Source organism: Neltuma alba, unplaced genomic scaffold, assembly GCF_004799145.2.
Source record: "Neltuma alba isolate B1F8T4 unplaced genomic scaffold, ASM479914v2 tig00011195_pilon, whole genome shotgun sequence".
Lineage (NCBI taxonomy): Eukaryota > Viridiplantae > Streptophyta > Magnoliopsida > Fabales > Fabaceae > Neltuma > Neltuma alba.
In genome coordinates, this window is record NW_021635919.1 from 847 (window position 1) to 25,889 (window position 25,043).

Below are 25,043 nucleotides of genomic sequence, written 5' to 3' on the forward strand. Positions count from 1 at the left end.
ACATAAGAAAGCTGAGGTTTAGATTAGCCCCTTCAAATCATTGTCTATCATCCTAGTCTTAATTTGTTTTACAGGTTGTGAGATTCCGTAAATGTGATGCAATTAAAATTTCTTGTTAGACCACCAATATATCATATTTGATTTACTCAGAAAAAATCTTTTTGTGGGTTAACAAGCTCAGTTTATGAAATGGTAAAAATAACTAATGAGAGAGAGGAGAGAACTAATAATTTCACAAAAATTAACAATTTTGTTCAATAGATAGAACTTTCCCTTCATGAGATGACAACGTAACAGTGTCAAAACTAAAAACATGATAGTCAGTTTTACAAAAATTCAGCATCTTAATTCAAAAGTGTTAATGAATTCTCAACTTTGATTTAACAAATAACAATTTTCATTTTCTAAAATGACAACAACAACTAAAGTAGTGAAATAATTATTTCTTTCTTTGTTTTTTTTTTTTTTATACGCAACAAAAGAACTACACAAAATTAGACATAAGATCTAGATTCCTTCTTGAGCACTGGTCGGATGTCCTCCACGGGGGACTCAAAGGAGACCAATCCAGGAGGCCACCTGGAGGGCCTTCTTAGCTAGGATACCAGCAACCATATTAGACTCTCTTTTGTAGGTTTTCACAATCGCAGTCCATTCTCTGCTCAAAAGAGGGGAGATCTCTCTTAAAACGGGCTCATTGTCATTTAGAATCCGCGCGCCCGTTTTGATCCAATCCACAGCCTCCTGACAATTTCTTACTAGTACCAGTCGTCGAAATCCATAATCCATGCAATCTTCAGCCAGCAAGTGATGACCCATAATTCTGCCATGGCGCTACTTATCATCCCAGCGTTTATCATGAACACACGAAGAATGTGACCTTGATGGTCCCTGAAGACTCCTCCGCACGCCGCCCCCCTAAATAGCTTGCTTCGATCACCGTCAACATTGACCTTGACCCATCCTCTCCCGCCGCTACCCATCCATTTCTACCATCTCCATCCTTGAGTTTTGTGTCACGTCTTATTAATTTTAATCTTGAAAATAGGGAATATATAATAGACTGAGGGCCAAATAGCATAGTAGATAGATAGAGAATAACTTTTAAATTGAAACCTGACCAGGAATCGGACTGTCATTTTAAAATATAATAAAGGGTCTAGAATAGTGTTTGAGGCCTAAAAGATGAAAATAGCATGAAAATAATTTATTTTGGAATTTTTTGTAATTCCATGAAATTTTGGCTAATAAGAAAAAATTGGCCGAATTGAATTATATAAAATATATGAAGCCTCAATATTTATAAAAAATATAAAAAATTATTTGAGAGGTTATTATGAATTTAAAATTGTTCTAGCCCCTGAAACGCAGAGATTAGCTTTAAAATATTTAAAGTGAATTATATTAGTAAAAAAGCTGATTTGGGAAAAATTTAATCCACAAGGCGAAAACGCTACGTCGCATCCGCCATAGGTCGCGACCCTACCAGCGATTGGAACGTCACGGTTGGCGAAAATGATGTCATGGTCTCTAAGCACTTGATGAGCCATTGAAGGGGAGGACACGACGATGCCATGTTCGGTTCCGAGTCGAAGCGAGAAGATGGGACCGTAGGTTTGAGCCAAAGGGTGAGTATTTGGGAAGCTCAAAATTGAGGGGGAGTAGATGGCCGATCAAGGGGAGGCTGGGGACCTGGAGGTGTTTTGCAATGGTCGTCTGTCTGATAAAGTAGATTCATGCATACCAAGAAATTGTGAAAATTCCCAAGAAAGCAAGAAACACAACTGTGAAAGTATCAAACTGGTTTATATCATCCTAGTCTGCTTTGTTTTACTGGGTGTGAGAGATTCGGTGGCACGAGATGCAATAATTAAATTATTTTTTAAATAATTTAATCAGAATAAATATTAATGTGTGTGTCTAATACGCGAGTGAAGACACAGTTTCCTCAAGATTATTTGTTTTAATCTCTAAATTTTAGTACTCCTCCGGTCTCCAAATTAATTTCTTTAATTAACTCTTAGATATCATCAAAATTCTAATAGTAACGCTCCAAAAATCACTCAAAACCATGTAAAAATGCTCAAAATGGAGAGTTATCATCAATCTATAATTAAATCAAAATCAACTACAAGCCGGCTCATTTTCACCTTCATAATGGCTCCTCACTCAAATAATGTTCTATGAACAGTACCAGCTTAGGAATAGTAGCGGCTCAATTTTGGGCTGCGCCTATTTTTAATTGTGTATTGTATTTTTTTTTGCCAAGTACTTTTTTTAAAGTGTCCAGATGGGAGTTTCAAAATTTGAAGTTCCCTCCATTTCAACTCTTTCTCACTCTTTGGTTTCAAAATCTGCAGGATTTCTTTATGATGCTTTTTTGATCCTCCCCACGTTATATACAAAGTTTTAAAGTATAATAAGCAAATAAAAATTAATATTAGAAATGTATATGATAATATAAATATAAAGAAGTAAATATAAAATTACTGCATATATTTACGGTTGCAATAATATTAACAGTTTTAAATAAAAATTAATTATAGATGCAGAAATTACTTGAATTTTAATACGGTAAAAAATCAATTTTTAAATATTTTAATGTTTATAATAATTTTTATCTTTGAAAATATAACATATTATAATATAAATATTTTTTGACGTAGTAAAATAAATAGTTTTGCTTACCTTTATAATATAGTAAAATTTTCAGATTTTTTTAAATGTGTAAATTTTTGGCTTTTGGAAAAATGAAAAAAAATTAATTATAACATATCCCAAAATTGACTGCCACACGCTTTCTCCCTTGCAACACGCTTTCTGTAGTCTTGATAAGTCGTATACTTTTCTCCGTTGCCCTCATTTTTTGCTTCGAGTTTCATTTTTTCGTCATTTTAGCTTTAGTTATGCTCTTAGCAAGTTCTCACGTTGTCACCAGATGTGGACTCCTTTGCTTCTTCTGCATGGTAAATCGTCTTCTTTCTATTCTTTATTTTTTACTCTCCTTTTACGTGTTTCCCATTGTCTTTTCCCATTCCTCTTTTTTTCCCCCTCTTCTCCTCAATTTCCCAGGTGAATCGTTCTTGCAAAACCGTTGTGGGAGCTTGAGTTTGCGGTCTCCGATGCGACAACCGTTGGGTGAGGGTGGTGATAGATATGGTAGGACGCTCTCATATAACAGCAAGGAGTGCTTCTGGGCAGAACCTGCAGGTAAATCCTAGCTTTCTTCATCCTTTCACCTTTCTACATATCCTCTTCAAGTATTCCTCACAGTTTTATTTTGTCTTTTTATTTAATGTATTTTATTTTCTGTAATGGGTTTTCCTTGCTAAACGAAGGGTTTTTAAAATTCTTCACAAAACAGGCTGAACGTTTTATATTTCATTGTCAGGTGTTCATCATCTATTCTCAAAGCTTATGCTTCTATTACATATTATGTACTACAAAGTCAATTCAAATCCTCCATTGTTTATTTTTAAATACTGGTTTTAATTTTTTCTCGTCTAAGTTATAGGGGGGTAGCTGGGTAGGTTTAGTGGCATATGCTGATGCACGGACTTATTCCTAAAAATACTGGGCTAATTCTCATTTTGTGGTCTCATTAATGGCCCCCGAGAAGGCACACAAATGTTTTCACGAACAACGTCTTTGGTTCAAAGGTAATTATGGCTCAATAGTGCGTTCACCCTAATATTCTGCCTTCCAGTATGATTAGGTTTCTGCATTTTTTGGTACAATTATCTTTTTCCAATGTCTTACTTCATTTTTTTATGAGACTATCTAAGTTCATCATCATATAGGAAGAATAGAATAAGGTGTGCTTTGCTTGGATATTGTGTTGTGGAAGCTATAGGTTGAACATCAGCCTTACATTTACTTGCAAAAACTGGTATGGTGATTAGTTGCTTTGGTGAAGAGAGATCAAGGTTAACTCTTTTTCTGCTCTCATATCAGCATTTTCATATTTGTTGTTTTCCTTCTTGATATTCATCCAGTGTTGTTTAATATCATAGAAGGTTTATTTGGTATTGTATGATGGATGCTATTTTGTTTGGTGGAGGCTTGATGTTAATTGTCATGAAGAGTATATACAATTTAATTTGTTAATATCTGCAGTTTTAACAGTGCCTTGTGGGCTTCATACTTTCATTTAAGAATAGTGGTGTATTTTTTTTTGTCACATGAGATGTCACCCTTACCATAGTGTTTGTTTTTTATTTCTCTCCAAATGGATTAGTATTAATTTGCTTCCCATCCTTGCTATAGTGCATGGTTCTTGAATTAGACTATTTGGTGTTTTGTTGGAATTGTTGAGGTGTTCTAAATATCAAAATGAAACTCACCTCTTGCAACATATAAGGTTTTTGGTATGGAATATGGATTTTGAATCCAATAGTGTACATATCTAAGTATGAGAATTGGTACTCAATGGAGTATGGGTTTATCCATTTAATAAACTCTTTTAATGAGCTGTAGGTTTGAGGTGGTATGTCAAAGACCCAAGAGTTACCAAGGTCAGAGCTCATTTGTGGCATTTTGTTGCTCTTTTTGTGAGCATTATTGTTCTCTTGTATTCTGGACATATTTGTGTTGTTGGCCTAATGTAAGTTTGCAGTTAATGTCTCCTTGTGAAATGTTAGACTGGAACTGGCAGGATCAGTGCTACTTGAGGAAATCGATTTGTTGGGGGTGGAGATGGAAGAATTTCCAAGTTTTTAGTAAACATGATGATACAATATTCTTAATGCATGGACCGATACAGCAAGTTTTTTTGGGAAAAATATAATTTCTCATTATATCTTTTCATGGTTCTCAGTATTATAATGAATATCTATCTAAGCCTTGGGACAGATTATTTATGTTATAAATAATAAGTGCATTTATGTTAAAGAAGCCTGCCTCTATACTTTTCAAAGGAATGAGTTTTGGATGTTCTTGCAATGCTGGTGCTGCAGGGGCATATTTGATGTTGTTTCCCAGAGTCTTTATATTTGCAAACATGACTACATAGACAGACACACTTCTACTGGAAATTTCCTAAGTTGCCTCTTTGAATAAATGTTTACGTCCAAGATCAGGCCAAGGCATTGTTTCCTTTATATGGAGTCAAGTTTAGGTGACTGAAGCATTGAGTCTATTGATCTTCAAATAGGTATCAGGAAGAGAGAAGAAAAGGAGATCCAAAAGTATGAAGCATGAAAGTATTAAAATAGTAAGGCCGTTGGGTCTCTTTGATTGTACATAGGCTCATAAAGTATATTCATATTCATATCAAGGAACCATTGGCAGCAATAACCATGGTATTGTCTTGAAAGAATCCCTTCAAGAGCTTTGCAAAAGAAAATCACGTCACATTAAAGACATGAATATTGTTCAAGTGAGTTTGGAGGCATTGGTAGGTTGAATTGGTACAGGGTCTTTGACCATTGGGCTATATTTTGTTGCCTTCATGACATCCTTTTGGGGAACCACAAAATGATTGGGAGGACAAAAAGGAGGAACAAGTTTTTACAGGTTCTTCCATAAGAAAATGTCTCTGGCTTTTGTACATAGCATACCTCCTATGTGCAAGACTAATTTGCTTTTCATGAAAAATACAAAAAAACATACAAGCAAATAAATGTTAAATTTTGCATAAAAATGTGATTTTAAAATGCCATTCCAAATTTGGGGTGAATAGGTATGACTCATTGAGTAATGAAAAATGATTAAAAATTATGAATTTACCAAATATAATAATTTTAAATTATTATCATAGGAAAAAGTTATATTTAATAAATAAAATATATTTAAATTAGAAATCATAATAATGTGGAAAATTTTAAACTAAATAGTATTATAATTAATTGGCTTGCGACAAAGTTATAGTTGTTACTGTATGTACTGCTTTATAAATAGAGGAGGTAATTTCAAATCATTATTTATTATAGAAATGTGTTATAATGTGTTGATATTTTTTGTGATAAATTAATATTGTTGATTATATTGATTGAAGTGAACTCTTCCCGTGCATCGCACGGGGGTTTATATGCTAGTTATATATTAATATATATATATATATATATTTGCCGTTATCATTATTATATATATATATATATGTAGACTGTGCATCGATAATAAACTTCATTATTCATGATGTAATAGTTCTGATGCTGCATTCCAGTCAATCACCAAGTTCCACTTGCAAACCGACATCGGAAGAAAAATAAAACTTGTGGAAATGTCAGAGTTTAACACCCCTACTCAAGCAAAAACACAATCACAGAACAGTAAACAAATTAATTTATTACCATGTGTGAGGCGAATAATAGAGAACTAGCTAAAAGAAAGTAACAAGAACAAACTTGAAGTAACAATAATCTAAAAACAATTCTTATGTTTGGCCCAAGACTTTGACAGCATATTCTGAAGAGATCCATAATTCCGAAGCCTGGCGGTTGTCATATGCTGTCGTTGCCGATGCTAGGATGAATCTGAAGCTTGAATTTTTTCAACTACTTTTTCTTGCCTAGCCAAAAATAAGCACCATGTTATAAGCAGAACAGCCACACCTAGGAAGCCAATCCACAATCCTACGTGATACTCTCACCATTTCCAAGCAGAGTCAAAAAGTTCACCACCTGGGTTCATCAAATAGAGGCCATTAATGCAGGTGGGTACCAAGAATGAGAGAGTTATGCCCATAGCATCCACATCACAGCCTTATGCTTGAGGGGAACTCCACTTACGAGTATGAGGAGGACAGTGAGAGATGAAATGAAAGCTAAGTTATTGTATTTTGTGTAGGGAGGATGAAATAAGGTGCGTATCTAATAGCTGATACTGCATCTCCAGGGCATGCCGAGCTATCATCTTTACTTAGAGTCAAAGAATCCAAATGCTCATATTGGGAGCTGCGTTTCTCTTAGCGGGGCCGGTTTAAGATGTAACCATATCTTATCTGACTTTTTGGACACGTCAGGGAATGTTGAAGATCAAAGTAAAAGGCCAATGTTGTTTCGTAGAGAGTAATATATTTTGAAATGGCAAGTCAAGCGGCTAGAAAGGTCGGCATCATATTTGATTGGGTTGGTCATGATACAATTAAGATAAAAATAGATTTTTCTTTTTCACAAATTGATTGACTAAGGCTGGTTCTTTACATAGGCAAGCTAGCTTATGCATTTCAGATTCAGAGAATATATATACATTATATAAAAGAACGGGAGATATATGGTATATCATAGACAGAAGAAACTCAATTATGTAACAATATCTATAATAGATCTCTCAACAAGTTCAACGGTAATAGATGCAAATGTATAGAATAACTTATTTGAACTTTTCCTATGAATCCTCTATTTGTACTTAAGTTTTGATTCTAACAAGTACTCCTCTGGTTCTTAATATAAAATCTAATAGTTGAGTTGGTTTTGTCCTAAATATAAGACTCATTTCTCATATTTATTATTTTCTTAAATTACACCTATAGATCCTCCTTCAACTATAATCAAGTAGAAAGAAAATGGAGTAGTAGTAAGAAAGATGATTATGATATTTTAAGAAAAACGTGTCCCACATTTCTTATAATTAACTAACTTACCTAACTTCTTTAATGATCAAATTAGTTAAATGGGTCTTATATTAAGGACCGGAGGAGTAATTTATCATTGATTCTGTACCATATTGGCTGCTTCATTAATTCTGACTAATCCTTGGTGGAGTAACGAAACTAGCTTGTGCACAGGTCATTATATTGATTTAACTAGATATGACAAGTGGGGTTAAAAGCTTTTAATTAATTTTTATTACTCTTTAGTTTACATTTTTCTTTATTAAAATTTAAATCCCTTTTTTTAATTTTTTAAATTGAACTCATAAAAAATTTCCTCCTCTCTCTTTCTTTCCATTTCCTTCATACCAAACATAATGCTAGTATCATATGAGTAGTAAGTTTAACATTTTAAAGGACAAAAGAGTATATTTGGGATGATAAGAAAACGAGGGGGATGTGCAAAGTCATAAATAGCTTTGAGTCCACATTGGCGGCTAATAATAATATATTCAAATTAAGGGGTCATTGAGATGCCTCTAGACTATTCCTGAATTGAGGTAATAGTATGCCTTAAGCTTTTGACGTTATGCTTGGAAGCACATGAATGGAATTAGCAAGTTGTTTCCCAACCCCCAGCCCCCCCAGTTATTCAAGCGGGTGGCTAGAAATTTAGAGGAATAAGTCTTGTTTGTAAAGAAGGTGGGGTTATCGACCGAACATTGGAAACGGTAAAGGAAATATCCCAACTACTCCGCCGTCATGTTATGGTTACTCCGAAACTAACGCTGGAAATCAACTCAATCATAGTGAAATTGGTATTTAAACAATAGCCACAGGGTTAAAAATGTCCTTCAAAGCACAAACATATACACACATATATATGAGAAACACAAGACCCCAATATTTAGAAATAAGAAGAAAGAGTCTCGAAGAAAGAAGAAGCAGTAAGGAGTAGTTACAGATAAGAAGTTGCAGAAGAGATGAAGTTCAGCAGTTACGCGACAGCGACGATGGCCAGAGAAGAAGAGTGACTTGGTAAAATAAAATCCATCCGCGCCTTCTCATGGTAACCCCTTTACTTAGATAATGTAACGATCCTAACGGAGTTGGGCCTAGTTGGTGATCTAAAAGAGAGCCCAAACCAAGAATCAAGGAGACGGGAATGGCTGGAAGCTGAGAGAATTGGATTGCCAAGAGAGTATTATTGGACTGATGACTTTGGGCTTAGGGTAGGCAAAAGCGAAGACACAAACAGACACAAAGAAGACCAGAAGGAGGGCGGAATGATTTTGCAATCTCTCCTCTTTCTGTGGCTCCCTCCCTCCCTTTGGAATTCTTCTTCTCTTCTTCTGGCATTTCCCTTTCTGCATATTTTTTTATTTCTAAAGTATGATAGTATCCATATTGTGATGAGAACAGTATTACATTTGCTTGACATTTGTTCTGTCATTATATATACATATATTTCTGAATTTTGATTGTTATTGATAACCTATGCTTGTCAAACCCTTGGGCATATTTTTCAGCCCATTTAGTTCATCGACAACCCATATTCTCATTTGGCCCATTTTTGATAAGATATGGTGGCACATCACTAATTATTTTAAAATTTATTAACGGGATTAGTCTAGTAAAAGGGGTTAATCCCTCACAACAAGGCAAGTCAATATTCAAATCTTCATTGAGAAAGTTGCCAACATTTTGTACTGATAGTATCTCAAACAGGATTGCTATCAGTAGAAGAATACATCTCTTTAGCAGTATATATATATATATATATATATATAAAGTTTCTTTTTAAAGGAAAGTGAGCCATGCATATAAATCTTAAATTTCATTGAATTAATCTATTTTTTTAAGGAAAAAAAGGTTATAAAAATGGTTTACGATAACAACGAAATAAAGATCGAGATGTAATTTCATGGGGGGAAGAAGGCGTCTCATACACATAAGCAAGTGAGACGACCTTCAAAACTTGAAGCATATTAAGATACAAATTGTGTGATGAGGATGAGATGAGTGAAGATGAGGAAGACAGTACTGAAAACTTCTACAACACAGGCCATTCATTAAATATTTAAGAAGTGCATATATATATATATATATATATATATATGCATACACAAGGAACATTAACGGTAATCAACCCCTGAAAAGTTCTACACACCTAAGACGCATCAAGTGTTTACTTGACTTCTGATGCCAAGTTTCCCTTCTATTTCTTCACTTTCGTTATCTTGTCCTTCAATTTCTTCACCACCCATATAACAAACTTCACCGCAATGTATACACCAACCAGTGCATACAAGCCAATAAAAATTCCAGTGGCTATCATCACCCCGTTTTTCCGGTCTGCACTGAGTCTTGGGAAAGAAGTTCGAGGCCAAGAAAATAGGCGTTCAGAAGGCAGGTGAGAGCTATGCCCATGCCTATGGATAGGAGCCACAACACAAATCTATGTTTGAGAGGAACTCCGCTTACAAGCAAGAGGGCAACACACAGAGATGCCACAAAAGAGATGGTTTTATAGGTTATGAATTCGCCAAAGTAATATGGCTCACGATAAGCAAACATGGCCTGCCCGGGACAAGGTCCGTAAGAGCGGTCAAACCCAAAATTATCTCGGTACGGCAAGCAGCCGAGGGGTCCGTCAATGATAGAAGTGTTGTAACCGGTAGTGAGGTTGAAATCGGGATCGCTGGGTCTTATATTTTGTTGGATGACGCTTCCCGGAGGGTTAAGTGCAGCTTGAAAGGTTATGGTTGAGATGACAGTAGCCACCAGACTTAGATTCCCCCTCATGTCTTCTACTCAATCGCCATTATACTGGAACCATTGGTCTATTTGGTTGAAAACAATTTTCCACGACCACTTCTTCATCCAACATCTCTCTTCCCTGCTGTCACCGCCAATCTTCTCTCTCCCTCCACGTCTGATTCCACACTCCATCAATATGACTTGTATTTCAAGGCTCTTGGAGTCCTTGGGAAACCCATAAGCGATATCTGGGGCCGTACAACCCATGTCGTTCTTCAAGTTCAGTGATTCTGATCTTATTTTTGGAATTGAAATGAGGTAACTCACAGTCTGAACATAACAACCAACAAGAAAATTTAATTTGTTATGCTTGTGACTTATACCTAACAGAACCAGAAAAAGATCGAAAATGGTTATATATGTAATGTGATCTCAAACTCAAGCTGGTTATACAAGTAAAAAAGTACCTTGACTTGCTTCAGCATGACAGCCAAATGGAGAATGGTGTTCTTGCCATCCGAGTCTCGCTCAATGAGAAGCTTATTGGTGTCGTGAATATCCAAAGCCATCAAATCTTTAAGGATCTCCAAGTGGTTGTACATCACACACAAGTGGAAAATATTTTCCCCGTTGTCATCATGTAACCTCACGGACTCTGGCTTTGCTCTACTCAGCTCCAACACAACTTCTCTTCTGCCTCTTATAACTGCATAGTGCAAGGGAATTCTGCCTTCCTGATCACGAACAAAGCACGCCTCTTCGCCGTATTTCAACAACTGCTTTCATGTGGCCTTCTGCAGAAGCTAAGTGGAGAGGTGTGCCTTGTAAAGAGTTTCTCTCAAGGGCAAGTTCTGGTTTGTGAGAGAGGAGGGTTTTTGTGAACTCAAGGTGACCATGTGAAGCTGATATGTGCAGGGGAGTTTCTATGAAGACAGCTTGTGAGCTAATCTTCTGCAAGATTCCAGGGTCTTCCTGTAGCAGTGAGTTCAAGGTTGAAACACATCCTTTATATGAAGCTTCATAGAGAACTCTCATCCTATCTTCTTCATGATGATGAGCAGTCTCTATGTTCATCAGCTCCGTCTCTTGCAGAGAAGAATGACTCGTCTGCTTCATCATTATGTGATTGGTTTACTTACTGCGTGATGCAAGTTTAGGGTAACTTTGTGTTCCAATTTATAATGCCGTCTCGTGTCGCTTAACGGAATGTTCTTCCAATTTTTTTCACTGTATATGGTGTCAATAACTTCTGCGTTGTTTCTGATAAAAATCTATTGAAACGGTTATTATTGAGGATTGATGGTGATTATTATTGTTATTCTTTTTCACTGCAAACAATTTCTTTTGGAAGTCCTTTTTTGTGTGCATGAATTTGATCAAGTCAACATTTCTTTTCTTTTCGTGATAAAAATCAAGTCTTCATCCTTCTGTGGTCGTTCAAATAATACAAATGAGACAAATGTAATTATTAACCATATAAAATTTCTTGGTTACTATAGACACGGTATATATGAAAATATTCACTTGTATATTTCTGGGTGTTGCTGTACACTGTATATATAAGTAGAATGGAGATCGAGAGAGATTACAGAGGAGATCGGGAGAGATTACAGAGATATTCTAGGAATAATTCAAAAATAAATCTGATTCCCTATAATCTACCTAATATCTCGGAGTTGATATTTATATATACAAACTACACTCCTCCTCAAGTTGGATCATAGATGCTAATCATGTCCAACTTGCTAATGAATTTTTCGAACAAGTCTTCAGGAAGCCCTTTTGTGAGAATGTCTGCAATTTGCTGTTTTGAGGTCACATAGGACAAACATACAATCCCATCCTCTACTTTTTCTCTAATACAATGTCTATCAACCTCGACATGTTTGGTTCTGCTGTGTTGTACTGGATTTAAAGCCATATTCAGAGCTGCCTTGTTATCACAGAATAGCTTCATTGGTTTGCTGATCTGAACTTGAGCCTCCTCTGCTACTCTTTCCAACCAGAGACCTTCATAATACCTGAGCTAGGGCCCTCAATTCTAATTCTGCACTGCTTTTAGATACAACATTTTGTTTTTTACTTTGCCACGTCACTAGATTTCCCCACACAAAGGTACAATAGCCAGATGTGGATCTGCTATCCTCTGGAGCACCTGCCCAGTCTGCATCTGTGTAAATTTCCACCGTTCTAGATTCACATTTTTTAAAGAAAAGTCCTCTTCCTGGTGTTACTTTCAAATACTTCAAAATTCTGTAGGCTGCATCCATGTGTTTCTTTTTGGGTGAGTGCATATGTTGACTTGCTACCCTTACCGCAAAGGTTATGTCAGGTCGAGTGTGTGATAAGTAGATTAACTTTCCTACTAACATTTGGTATCTGCCAATGTCCATGGGTTCCTCATCTTTTTGTCGTTTTTTTTTCTTTCTCAGCCTCTTCTTTGGTAGTTGCCTTTTTCTTACCTCGGTTGGTGCTTTCCCTCTTAACACTCATTGGTGTTTTAATTGGCTTGCAACCAAGCATACCAGTTTCTTTTAATAAATCAAGAATATACCTTCGTTGAGAGACATAGATTCCCTTCTTTGAATGTGCAACTTCCATTCCAAGGAAATACCTTAGTTTTCCTAGATCTTTGACCTCAAACTCTCGATTCAAAGCTGTCTTTATTCAGTTTATCTTGGTTACATCATCACCTGTAAGAATAATGTCATCTACGTAGACAATAAGAATTGCCTTTAGTGCTCCATTCTTCTTAACGAACATTGTATGGTCAGACAGACTTTGCCTTTAGCCTTCAACCTTTAGAACTTTGGAGAATCTATCGAACCATGCCCTGGGGGACTGTTTTAGGCCATACAAGGATTTCTTCAGCTTACAAACTTGATTTTGTCTCCCTCTATCAAAACCTGGGGCCAGTGTCATATAGACTTCCTCTTTTAATTTTCCATTAAGGAATGCGTTTTTGATGTCTAATTGTTGTAAAGGCCAATCCAAGTTGGCTGCAATCGATAACAGAATCCTTATTGTATTTAAATTTGCCATGGGAGCGAATGTCTCATTATAATCTAGCCCATAGGTCTGAGTGAAACCCTTGGCTACCAATTGTGCCTTGAACTTGTAGAGTGTTCCATCGGCATTATATTTCGGGGTAAAGACCCACTTGCATCCAACTTTTTTCTTCCCTTTTGGTAGATTAACCACTTCCCAAGTCTCATTTTTCTCTAATGCTGCTATTTCTTCCATCACTGCCTTCTTCCACTCAGGATGCTCAAGAGCCTCATGTACATTTTTAGGTATTCTGATTTCAAATATTAGTGGTAAAAGCATGATAATCATGAGATAGAGTGGCATACGATACATACTTTTGGATAGGATGCATGGTACAAGAGCGAGTCTTCTTTCTTAGGGCAATGGGCAAGTCCTCCTCATTCACTTCTATCGCCGTTTCAGAATCTTTCATTTGGTCAGATTCTGGCAGAGCTCTAGGCATTATGATCTCTATAGTTTCTTTATCTCGCCGTGTGTATACCTTGTTATATTTATTGTTGGTGTTATCTCCCCCTGCCTTTGGCACTTGCACAACATCGGGAGGAATAGGTGTAGAATTACTAGGTGAAATGGATAGAACAGGCTGAGTTGGAGGTATAGGCTCAGGTACACTTTCTACACGCTGAAATTCACTCCAATTCTCCCCCTGAATTGAAGAAGTGGGAAAGTACGGCTCATGCTCAGAAAAAGAGATATCACGACTAACAAAGAGGCGTTTGGAAGTGGGATCATAGCACTTATATCCTTTCTGACTAGATGAGTACCCCAAAAAAATACACCTAACGGCACGTGGATCAAGTTTAGATTGAGGGTGAGGAAGATGAACAAAGGCAGAACAACCAAAGATGCGAAGCGGAAGGTGGTGATCAAGATGAGTGACTGGGTGAGTTTCATGAAGTTTGTCTAAAGGAGAGACAAAAGAGAGAACATGGCTCGGCATTCGATTGATTAAAAGAGTGGCTGTAAGAATAGCATCCCCCCAGAAAAATTTAGGCACATTACATGTGAACAGGAGCGCACGGGCTACCTCAAAAAGATGTCGATTTTTGCATTCGGCAACACCATTTTGTTGTGGGGTATGAGGGCAAGAGCTATTGTGGACAATGCCATTGGTTTTTAGAAAAGAGTCAAGCTATTGATTAAAAAACTCAGTACCATTATTTGTGTATAAAACCTGAATTGTAGTGTTAAATTGATTTTGGACAAGGTGAAAGAATTCCATAAAAACAGAGGGAACAATGGATTTTTCTCTAAGTAAACCCAAGTCATTCGTGTGTGATCGTCAATGAAGGTGACAAACCATTCTGAGTGGGTACGATTGGAAACACGAGACAGACCCCAAACATCGCTGTGAATTATAGAAAACAGACGAGTTGGTTTGTATTGCGATGGTGGGAAAGGTACACGATGGTGTTTGGCAAGTGTACAAGAATCACAATGAAGAATGGAATTTTTATTAATGGATAAATGAGGAAACAAACGTTGCAAATAAGAGAAACTGGGATGACCCATTCTTTTATGCCATAATAAAATATCATTATTGTCAGAAGTAGAGACAGGACCATAGATTTGCGAACACAAGGTAGTCACGGTAGAGACATCGAGACAATAGAGACCATCATGCTCCCTAGCTATGCCAATCATCTTCCTCGATGAGAGATCTTGAAAAATACAGTAAGTGGGAAAAAAATAAGCACCCCACAATTTGCATGTTTAGTAATTTTGCTGATAGAAAGAAGGTTACAGGCCAAATGAGGGACATGTAAGACAGAATTGAGATGCAGTGAATTTGAAAGAGTAACCGAGCCTTTACCGACAATGGGAGAAGCCGAACCATTAGCAGTGGTGATCGTGTCATTACCAGCACAGGGAAAATAGGTAAGAAACATACGAGCATCCGAGGTCATATGGTCAGTAGCACCAGTGTCAACTATCCATTTGTTAGACGAGAATGAAGTGTGAAGAGCGAATGGAGGAGTACCTGTGTGAGCTATGGAGGCAGACACAGCAGGGGGAGGTTGCTGCGCTGGGAGGCCTTTAAGAGTAGTAAGTAACTGCTGCAGTTGCTCATTTGACAAGGGTAGAAGAGAATCAGAGGATTGGGAGGGTTCTGGTGATACCTGATAACCCCGAGGTTTACCCTTTCGAGATTTCCAATCAGCTGGTTTGCCATGAATGTCCCAGCAACAGTCACGAGTGTGGCCTGGCTTCTTACAGTGATCACAAGTGACTTTAGACTTTGTGGAGGAAGATGAGGACCCCCCCTCTACTGACAAGGGCAGAGGAGTCAGAAATGGTTGAAGAGGTGGGGTACAGCATAACATCACGACGTGAGGCTTCACGACGTACTTCAGAGAAAGCCTCACGAGTGTTAGGCAGCGACGAATGACTTAGAATCCGGCTTCGAATGTCATCAAACTCAAGGTTTAAACCAGCGAGGAACTGAAAAACACGTTCCTTTTCAACATTGTTTTTGTGTCATGCAGCATTAATGGAAGATGACCACTCCTCCTCAATAATCATATCCAATTCCTGCCATAGTCCAATGAGCTCCAACCAGTAGTCAGTAACGGTGCGAGTACCTTGCTTGATATTCCAGATTCTGGTTTTTAGATCATAAAGATGGGCAAGGTCCTCACCATCAAAATAGGATTCTCGAACAGCATCCCACATGTCTTTAGTAGTAGGTAAATACATAAAACTTCGTTTAAGGGAAGGCGACGTAGCGTTAATCAACCAGGAGCACATAAGAGAATTGTCCGTGAGCCATTGCTGCATCTTTGAAGACTTTGGGTCACTAGGTGCGGTCGATTCTCCAGTGATCAAACCAAGCTTGCCACGACCACCAATGGCTAATCGCATAGCTTGAGCCCACTCCCTGTAATTTCTGCCGATGAGTTTTTCCGACACAAAAGCAATAGAGGAGCTATCGACATTGATGGTCGACACGGAGGTGGCATTGGTCGAACCAGAAACTTGCGCAGGGGATCCACCAGGAGGGTCCATCATGGTCGGACGCTGCCTGGGGCTTGATCCAACTGATATGTCCTCCGATGTGGAGGACGAAGAAGAGGAATTCACCGGACTCGTTGAGGGATGACTGTCCGCTGGCTCTGGTACCATATAGACATGGTATATATGAAAATATTCACTTGTATATTTCTGGGTGTTGCTGTACAATGTATATATAAGCAGAATGGAGATCGAGAGAGATTACAGAGATATTCTAGGAATAATTCAAAAATAAATCTGATTCCCTATAATCTACCTAATATCTGGGGAGTTGATATTTATATATATAAACTACAGTTACATATTTCACTATATATACAGTATATTTTTATAAGAGAAATAAAGGAGTGAAGGTTCCTGCGCATTGTTCTTATTTCTCAACGGTACGATCATCAGCTATGGGATCAAGTGGCCATTTATTTCTTTTCCTATTTATAAGAAAAATTAAGCCGGTAGGTCTTTACTATAATTTTCTCCAATTGTAACTTAAATTCTTATAGTTTATTTTTAAAAAATGATGATGTGTCTTTATAACTTGATTTAGGGAAAATATATTTCAGGTCCTTATAGTTTGATCAAATTTTGAATTAGATTCTTATAGTTTTATTTCTTTTTATTGAATCCTTGTAGTTAATTTTGTTAAATTTACAAAATCCTTCTGCCATTGATGTTGCAAACATTGTTAACAGACAATGGCAAAGAATGATCTGACAATGCGCTGTCGCTCCCCTCCCCTGAAACATCCTACCTTTAACCCCTCAGGGTACATGTTTGGAAGCGTTATGGTTCAAGCAATTCACAAAATAAGCCCATAGATTGAACTTTGTAATTGGTTCTCATGTTACTATTCACTGGTTAAATTTCAGATTTTCAGTCCAACTTTGAGCAATTATAACTCTTAGCACACACATCCGTTTTAAGTGATCTATTACTTGTTCTAAAGCTCAGGGTGTGTACTTTAATCATGCCAAATTTTATGAGCAGAGTTAGTCATTTGTCATACTTCTACACTATCACTAATTTGTTGCTCAATTAGGGATAGCTTATCTCCTAACTTGCACTAACAGTTCATGATTAGGACTTTCTATACATAATACCATTCCATTCATATACTAACTATTTCCATACATTATCATAGCTAATTACCCAAGCCAACATCATCATTTATAATCACATACCATCAATGGCACCTTTACAACACAGATTGCTATATACAGTGTATAACGTAATGTAATACATTTCTTAAAGTCTTTTCCTCTCTTTCTTGCTCCACTTCTTGATTTCTTCTCCCATTCTCTTGCACCTAGTATGGTTGGTTAAGGGAGGGTGAGATTTAGGAGAACCTCAATAGCAAACATTACCATTTATACAAGCAAGATGGATGCAAGTGTATGGCATGCTTTTGTGCACATAACTTTATCTTTCATGCATGGTGAAATGCCATGGAAAGTAAGCTAGTTCATTCATATTCACATAACATAATACCAAGGCATGCTTAACATAAACATAGCAATCCTAATTCAACAACATAGCTTAATCACATCATGGCATTCATAGCACATACACACATACACATCAATCACACAAGAAAGGTAAGTTCGCTACCTTGTATCATAAGTTTTCTCTTGCTCTTCAACTTGCTCCTTTTTTGCTTCCAACCGTTAAGGTTTCTTCCTCAACCTTTGCCATTCCTTTTTCCTTGATGTGTCATGGCCCTAAATTCACTAACACATCATTTCCATTCATTCATTAGAGCCATGGTAATCAATAACATCAATACTTTGTTTTCTTTGAGCTATATTAGCTTCTAACTTTTGAGCTTGATTTCCAACCTTCCCAAAATTAATTCCACATACTATTCCCACACAATTTTACATGTAGAATCTATTTCCAAGCTCAAAATAATCAAAATCAAACTCCTCCCTACTCAACTTGATCTGGCCAAACATAGGGTGTTAGGGCTCAACATTCCACTTTCAATTCTAATGCTTCCAAACTTGTTTTCTCACCATTACCCCACACAATTTTTCATTTTAAACACATTGGAAGCATCAAAATGATCAAAATCCAATCCTAGCCCCAAGAACCAGCCCTGGCCGAAATATTACCCAAGTTACATAATCATGAAGTTCAACCAATTTCAGCATAAAACCACTTGATTTGTGTTCCTTTCAAGCCTTTGAACATTATTCTAACATCAATTTCACCTTCCTCTACTCTTAAGAATTTTGTGCAGCGTGTCCCCCTAGAGTTTCAAGCTCCCTAAAATCATTAAAATCCATAACCAAGCTTAACAACAACAAGGGTAGTGAAAACTACATCAAAAATCATAAACATACCTTGTTTTGGAGCTCGATCTTACATATGACCACTTGGCCTTTCTTTCTCTCTCTTCTTTCTCTCTAGAAACCATTTTGCTAGAGCTTCCCCAAGGTTTCCTCTAGGTTGGACGAAAATGAGGGGTGGGGAGGGGGTATTTATAGAAAACAAGACTGAATCTGAGCTGTTGATCTTAAGAATGTGTGGCTTGATCTGGGCCGTCTATTTTCTCTTTTAATCTTATGGTGACAAGTATCCTATGACATCATGCTTACCTCATGATGATGACATCATGCTTACATCATCAATCCACATGCTTTTACTGTACACGTGTCTTGCATCTGACCGTACACGTGTCTTGCATCCAGCCGTACACATAATACCTTCTTTTCCCATCTAATCGCACACTTGTCTCCTTCATATTCCTTCATCATTTTGGCATTAAAATAGGGAGGAAATTAATATAAAATTCGTGCAAAATACAACCTTTAGGTATTCCTCCACCTATCTTGCCATTCTGCACCGTATAGGGTACTTTTTCAAGCCCTGACTTACAGGGGACCACTGGGACATGTTATGGCACCATTTTCTCACCTCAAATAAATCCACATGGCATTATATAACATGCCCAAAGAGAGAGTGATGCCCTTCCCTTGTTCTTTCATTAAAATAATTAATAATATTTATTTCGAAGTGATCTTGATCGAATTCTTTCTACTGGTCCACAACTCTGAGAATTTATCTCCAGGTACCAATACTATTTATTTATCACAAGAAATTCCTCTAATTTTTCTTAAGTCCAAAGTCAACCTCTAGACCTTTGACTTTGACTTTTCCTAAATAGTGTATAAATAGGCTTTAAATTCTATTAAAGCCAACCTCTTCGCTTTCTGAGGATGGAATTATTTTTAAAACTTGTCATAATTTCTCAAGTATTTTTTTCCATTTTATTCCAATTATCTGAGGCCTCCCTATACTTTAAATAATTTATTTTTAATAATATTCAAAATCAGTCAAAACCGTGGGAATTCCACAAATTCCTTCCAAGGGCATTTACAGCCTCATACAAACCTCTAAACCTTATTCCTAGTTTCTGAAAATTTTCCTAGGTGTTCAGGCATTAACCCACAATTTCTCATTTTCTGGGATTTTGGGCATAATTTCCATTTTTGCCTTTACTAGCCCAAAACTTTGCAAAATTATAATTTTGCCCATGGTTTGGCTTAACCTCAAAATTCACCTCATTGAGGCCTTCAACATAATTATTGCCCTACATTCATCTCTATTTATCATTCTTGGGCCTCGAGACTTCACTAGAGTCTTTAACTTTCTCTTTCTTAAGTCCTAGAAAACTTTCCCTTTGCGATTTAGTCCTTGGGGATCCTACTATCCTTCCAGGAAATCTCTAGGACCTTTGCTAAAAAGGGTCTGGTAGCTTGTTCATTTCAGGCTAATTTCAGTACTTCTAGGCCCAAAATTCGGAATGTGAGATCCCCTAAGTTTTTGTCTCTCTCTCTATCGCTTTTCTTTCTCATCTGTTAAAGCTAACAACGATGAGCTCGACAACGCCCAGAAGGAGTGAAGAAACAACTGCCTCTTTGACTGATCCTACTCCTCATCAACATGGGCACGCTGCTTCTATGCTGTTATAACATATAAAAAAGAAGAAGCTTTGATCAGAGTCTTATGGGAGGAATTGGTGAAATTCTTTCCACATCTCAGGCTTTATTTCTTCACTTTGTAATAATATTGCCAGCATTTATATAACCTCCTTTTCATATCACTTTGATTCTAATCTAATTAAGCTAGCACACTGCGTTTTTGGCAAGTTTCATGCTTATAATATTTCCTCTAAGATCTGAATTCATCAAATCTTGCTTATCTATAACAAAAAACACAAAGCAACTAAGCTAACGAAAGTGGCCACAGGAGTTCACCGAAAAAATTGCCATGGGTGTAATGCTGAAAGCCAATCCCCACTATACTCCATCTTTGCAAAATCGAACTTATAACAGCCTAGAAGCAGCATGCCCATGTTGATAAGTAGTAGGACCAGTTGAACAGGCAGTCCTTCTTCACTCCTTCTGGATGTCATCGAGTTCATCGTGGTTAGCTTCAACAGATGAGAGAGAAAGGTGAGAGAGAGAGACAAAAACTTGGATGTAGAGCTGGGCTTGTATTCTAAAGTTTTGAAAGGGAAGTTGGGCTTAAAAGGACCAGTACTGTAGGGTCGAAAAATATATGGGCCAGTCCTGTAGGGCCATGGGCCAACCTATTTAAGCCCACCAATAATTTTTTTTAATTCCTATATTTTTTTTCTTAACTTAAGAAGACTCTAATAAAAAAGAAGACCTTAACATTTTACACATAACACACTCTTAGTTTCACTGACCCTAGCAAGTCACACTGACAGGATTCACAAAAAATAAAAAAAGGAATCACCATAGTTTTTGGAAAAATAACCAAAAAAAGGTGGAAATCACAAAATTTAAAACTAAGTATATTCACAAAAATATATTGTTACTTACAAGTTATCAAAACCTGTTAAAATAATGTATGTGTAATTTTTATGGTCTTTGTCATTTTTCCATATTTTTTATAGATAAGAATATAAATAAGACATGTAGTTATTAACCACATAAAATTTCTTGGTCATATATTTCACTATATATACAGTATATATATTTTGATAAGAGAAACGATGGAGTGGAGGTTCCTGCGTATTGAGCTTAATCTCGTAGGCCTTTATAATTTACTTGATTTAAAATTGATATAAATTATAATTACTTAAAATACATAAAAACAAGTAATTAATGACACAGGTATGATTGGCAATAATTTTGTCCTAGTTCGGGTGATTATGAAACAACCTCCAGTATTGCACACCAAAAACGGGTCCCAGCAAAGATTTAGTCGAAGAAAGTTGAAAGATTTGGTCGTAGAAAAAGTTGGGATTAAATAAATAATTCTCAAAGAATGAATCACTGAGTGAAAATTCGAGATAATTAATGCTCATAAGGATATATGAACCACAGACTGAAAATCTACACAATATAGGTCTCTATTATTAAGTTTTGTAGGGCTTGTATAGGTCTCTATCGTATTCCCATGACCTTGTTTCTTTTTTTTTTTTTTAAGGCATGTAAAATTTACTAATGGGTTTTGGTATGATAGGAGTAAATATTTCAGAATCAAAATTTAAATTCTCAACAAAAGAGGTACACATATTTAATACTCAACAGTACTTTAAATAAGACTATCTCTAATAAAAAAAATCTATACATGGCAAAAAAATGTAGAATTTTGATAATAAAACAAATTGGCGTAAATCTGTAAGTCTGCTTACTTGAATGGAACTCAAAGAATAATAACAATGACAACAATTAGAACGGCATCTTAATTCGCTTTAGAATTTCATATATGTTAACTGAAATTTATTATTGTATAGACTGTTATTTTTTGACAAAAGCGTAACATGTTAAATAAAGGTGTAAATAGAAAGTTGATAAATTTTAAAACGAGATTAATAAGATAAGATTTTTATGATTTTCATGAAACATATTGGAAGTGACATACATAGGATTAGAGGAGTAATTTCTAGAAAAAATTGCAAAAAAGAAAAAAGAAAAGACTACGGAAATTGTGAAGTTGCAAATCAGATATTTTGTTAAAAATGTGTTGTCATTTGAGATTCAATTGTTATCAAAACCAATGAAAGTGTTCTAACAAGTCCCAATTTACGATTTTGCAATTTTCACGGTTTTCTTGTGATTTTTTCTAATTTCTAATTCAAATGATTAAATGAGATAACATAACAAAACCAATTCGCATTATATAAATATATATATACCAAGCTTCTTTTTTTTTGCCCAATAAACTAACTACTATTTACTTCTTGAGAATAACTGGGGTTTCTTTTCTTGGTTAATGATCTCAAAAAATAATTTTCCCTTCCTTGATAAAGAATATCCCTATGTACGTACCAGCATATTGGAAGGCGATGTCCATGGCCGCCTCGGGCCACATCGGATAAGAGCCCTCGGGAAGGATCAAGTGGGTTGGTAGTGTCATTATATCAATCACCCGTCCCCCCCCCCCCGGGGCTTCATCACACACAAATACAAAACAAGTTTCTTTGTCGTCTTCTCTGCTTCTTGCGTGAAAGAAATATGATTGTTGGATATAACTAATGTTTAATGCAAGTTCACTTCATCTTCCAGGTAGTTTCAAACTAATTATAAGTGTTGATCAATGATCGTAGAGTGATCTTTTGTCAGAAGTCTAAAGAGACAGCAGCATCCTAGCTCGTTAGTATTACATCATTTACATGACTCACACAATGGCATCACCTCAATCATATTCAAAATAATTGGCAGGAAAAATTACCAGGAGGTTGTGAAAGAAAATTTAATTGCCAACACATCTTAATGATAAGAGACTATCCTTAAAACTTGTCATTACATACTCTTTACTTGTTGATAGATTTTAAAGTAATTAAATCCCTTCCTTAAGACCTGATTGTAATTCTCCTTAAATGATACCACTAAGACATTGACTCTTATTATGATCAGGGTGTAATTGGAGGGATGTGCATCTTTTTCTTCTTCTTCTTTGTCTCATTTTATTGTCCTCATCTCTCCTTTATTTGTGATTTCTCTTCCTACCTACCTTTTCTTTTACCAATGACAATTTGACATGAAAAAAGTGCAATGGAATATAACTATTGCCAGACATATTCACGCGATTTAAAAGGTTGCTAGTAAACTCAGTACGATTGGGACTCCACGCCACTACTCAACAATAATATTACCCCATTACTTAACATAAGAGCTAATTGTGAGTTCAATTTAGTCCTAAGTATAATATCTCAATTCATTTTGTTTTTCATCTTTTTTCAAAATATTTCTATTCACTGTAAGGGAATTCTCACCAAAAAATTATTTTAATAATTTAATGCACATGAAACTCACTGCGATTTAATTGAGAAATCATTTACATCATATAATTTGAGGATTAATTGATTTATGCGGAACGTCTTGAAGTGAAAATAAAATCCACAAACAGAAAGAGAGCATCCAATTTATCTTCTTTCTTGAAAATTTTTTAATCTGTTGGTTTTTCTAATAAATATATAGTCTGAAAATTATGTTAAATTTAAAATTACCGGTAGAGAGTATATATACCACCTTCAGTCCTTAATATAAGACCTTGTTTAACTTTTAGTTTAGTCCTCAACATAAAATCGCAATCCACTTTATTTCTCATATTTATCTTTTTTTTAAAGATAGTTCTTGCAATAATAGTAGTTCTAGCCAATATACCTGATTAGTAAGGATATTTTAGGAAAGACAACCCCTATTTATTACAAATAACTAATTTAACTAATTTCTTAATCTACTCCAATTAGTGAACTAATTTTTATATTAAAGATCCGAGGTAGTATTAAATAGTCCCGCAGGACCTCCAAATATTCTTCGATAAAATACGTTTATCATAATAGTGCTGTTGTTTTACCATTTTTTTTTGTCACCAATAGTGGGTATTTTTTTTTTGTCGAAGTGGGATTTAATAAAGAAGTGACACATGTTCTAAAACTGATAATTTACTTTTTGAAATAATGGAAAATTTTAGCTTGCTTTTATGGTTGACTCCATTCGTTGCTTTCCTATGCCCAACCTCTTTGCCATAATTACTCGGTGGGTCTTTTTATAGACAAACCCCACAACAATGTGAATTTATAAAAGTAAGGTATAAAAAATATTCCACAAACGTGTCAAGAGAATAACTCGGCCATCGTATCAAAAAAAAGAATAACTCGGCTATCATAAGATAATCAAAATGAATGTTTGTAAGCTTCTGGAAGCGCGTGGGTATACGCACCGATTTATAAAAGTAAAGTATCATAATTGATTTTGGGCATATATAAATGTATAGTAATTTATAAGATAATCATAGTTTTTTTAATTAATAATTAATTTTGACATGTAAATTTTGAGTTCACAATTGATTTTGCATGTATAAGAATGTTGGTATATTTTTTAATAAAACTATAATTTTGACTCTTATAAATGTCTGTTTGGATTGAGCTTATAATTTTTTTTTTTGGCCAATGAGTTTATGATAAAACATATCTAGCTAAACTTTGTTTTTGTTAAAGATTATCTATGCACCCCTCTTAATGATAAAATCCATTTTTGAGTTAAAATTTTGATTTTGCCATAAGCTGTTAATTAAAAAGTTTCAGATAACCAATTGTTATAAATCAATTTTATAATCATTTTCTGAATCATATCGAAGAAAAATTATTGTACCAATAAAATTTATCCTTCCCGCAAAATCCAAGTGACTGTACATGACACACAAGTGGAAAAGA

General features: G+C 35.8%; 1 long non-coding RNA gene across 1 annotated transcript; it reads left to right on the forward strand.

Moving 5' to 3' along the window:
* Positions 1–1,730: 1,730 nt before the first annotated feature.
* LOC114762099 (uncharacterized) lies at positions 1,731–23,441 on the forward strand. Its single transcript, XR_003742222.1, has 3 exons — positions 1,731–1,803; positions 17,729–17,738; positions 23,431–23,441. It is a non-coding gene; the product is annotated as an uncharacterized LOC114762099 (long non-coding RNA).
* Positions 23,442–25,043: the final 1,602 nt, after the last annotated feature.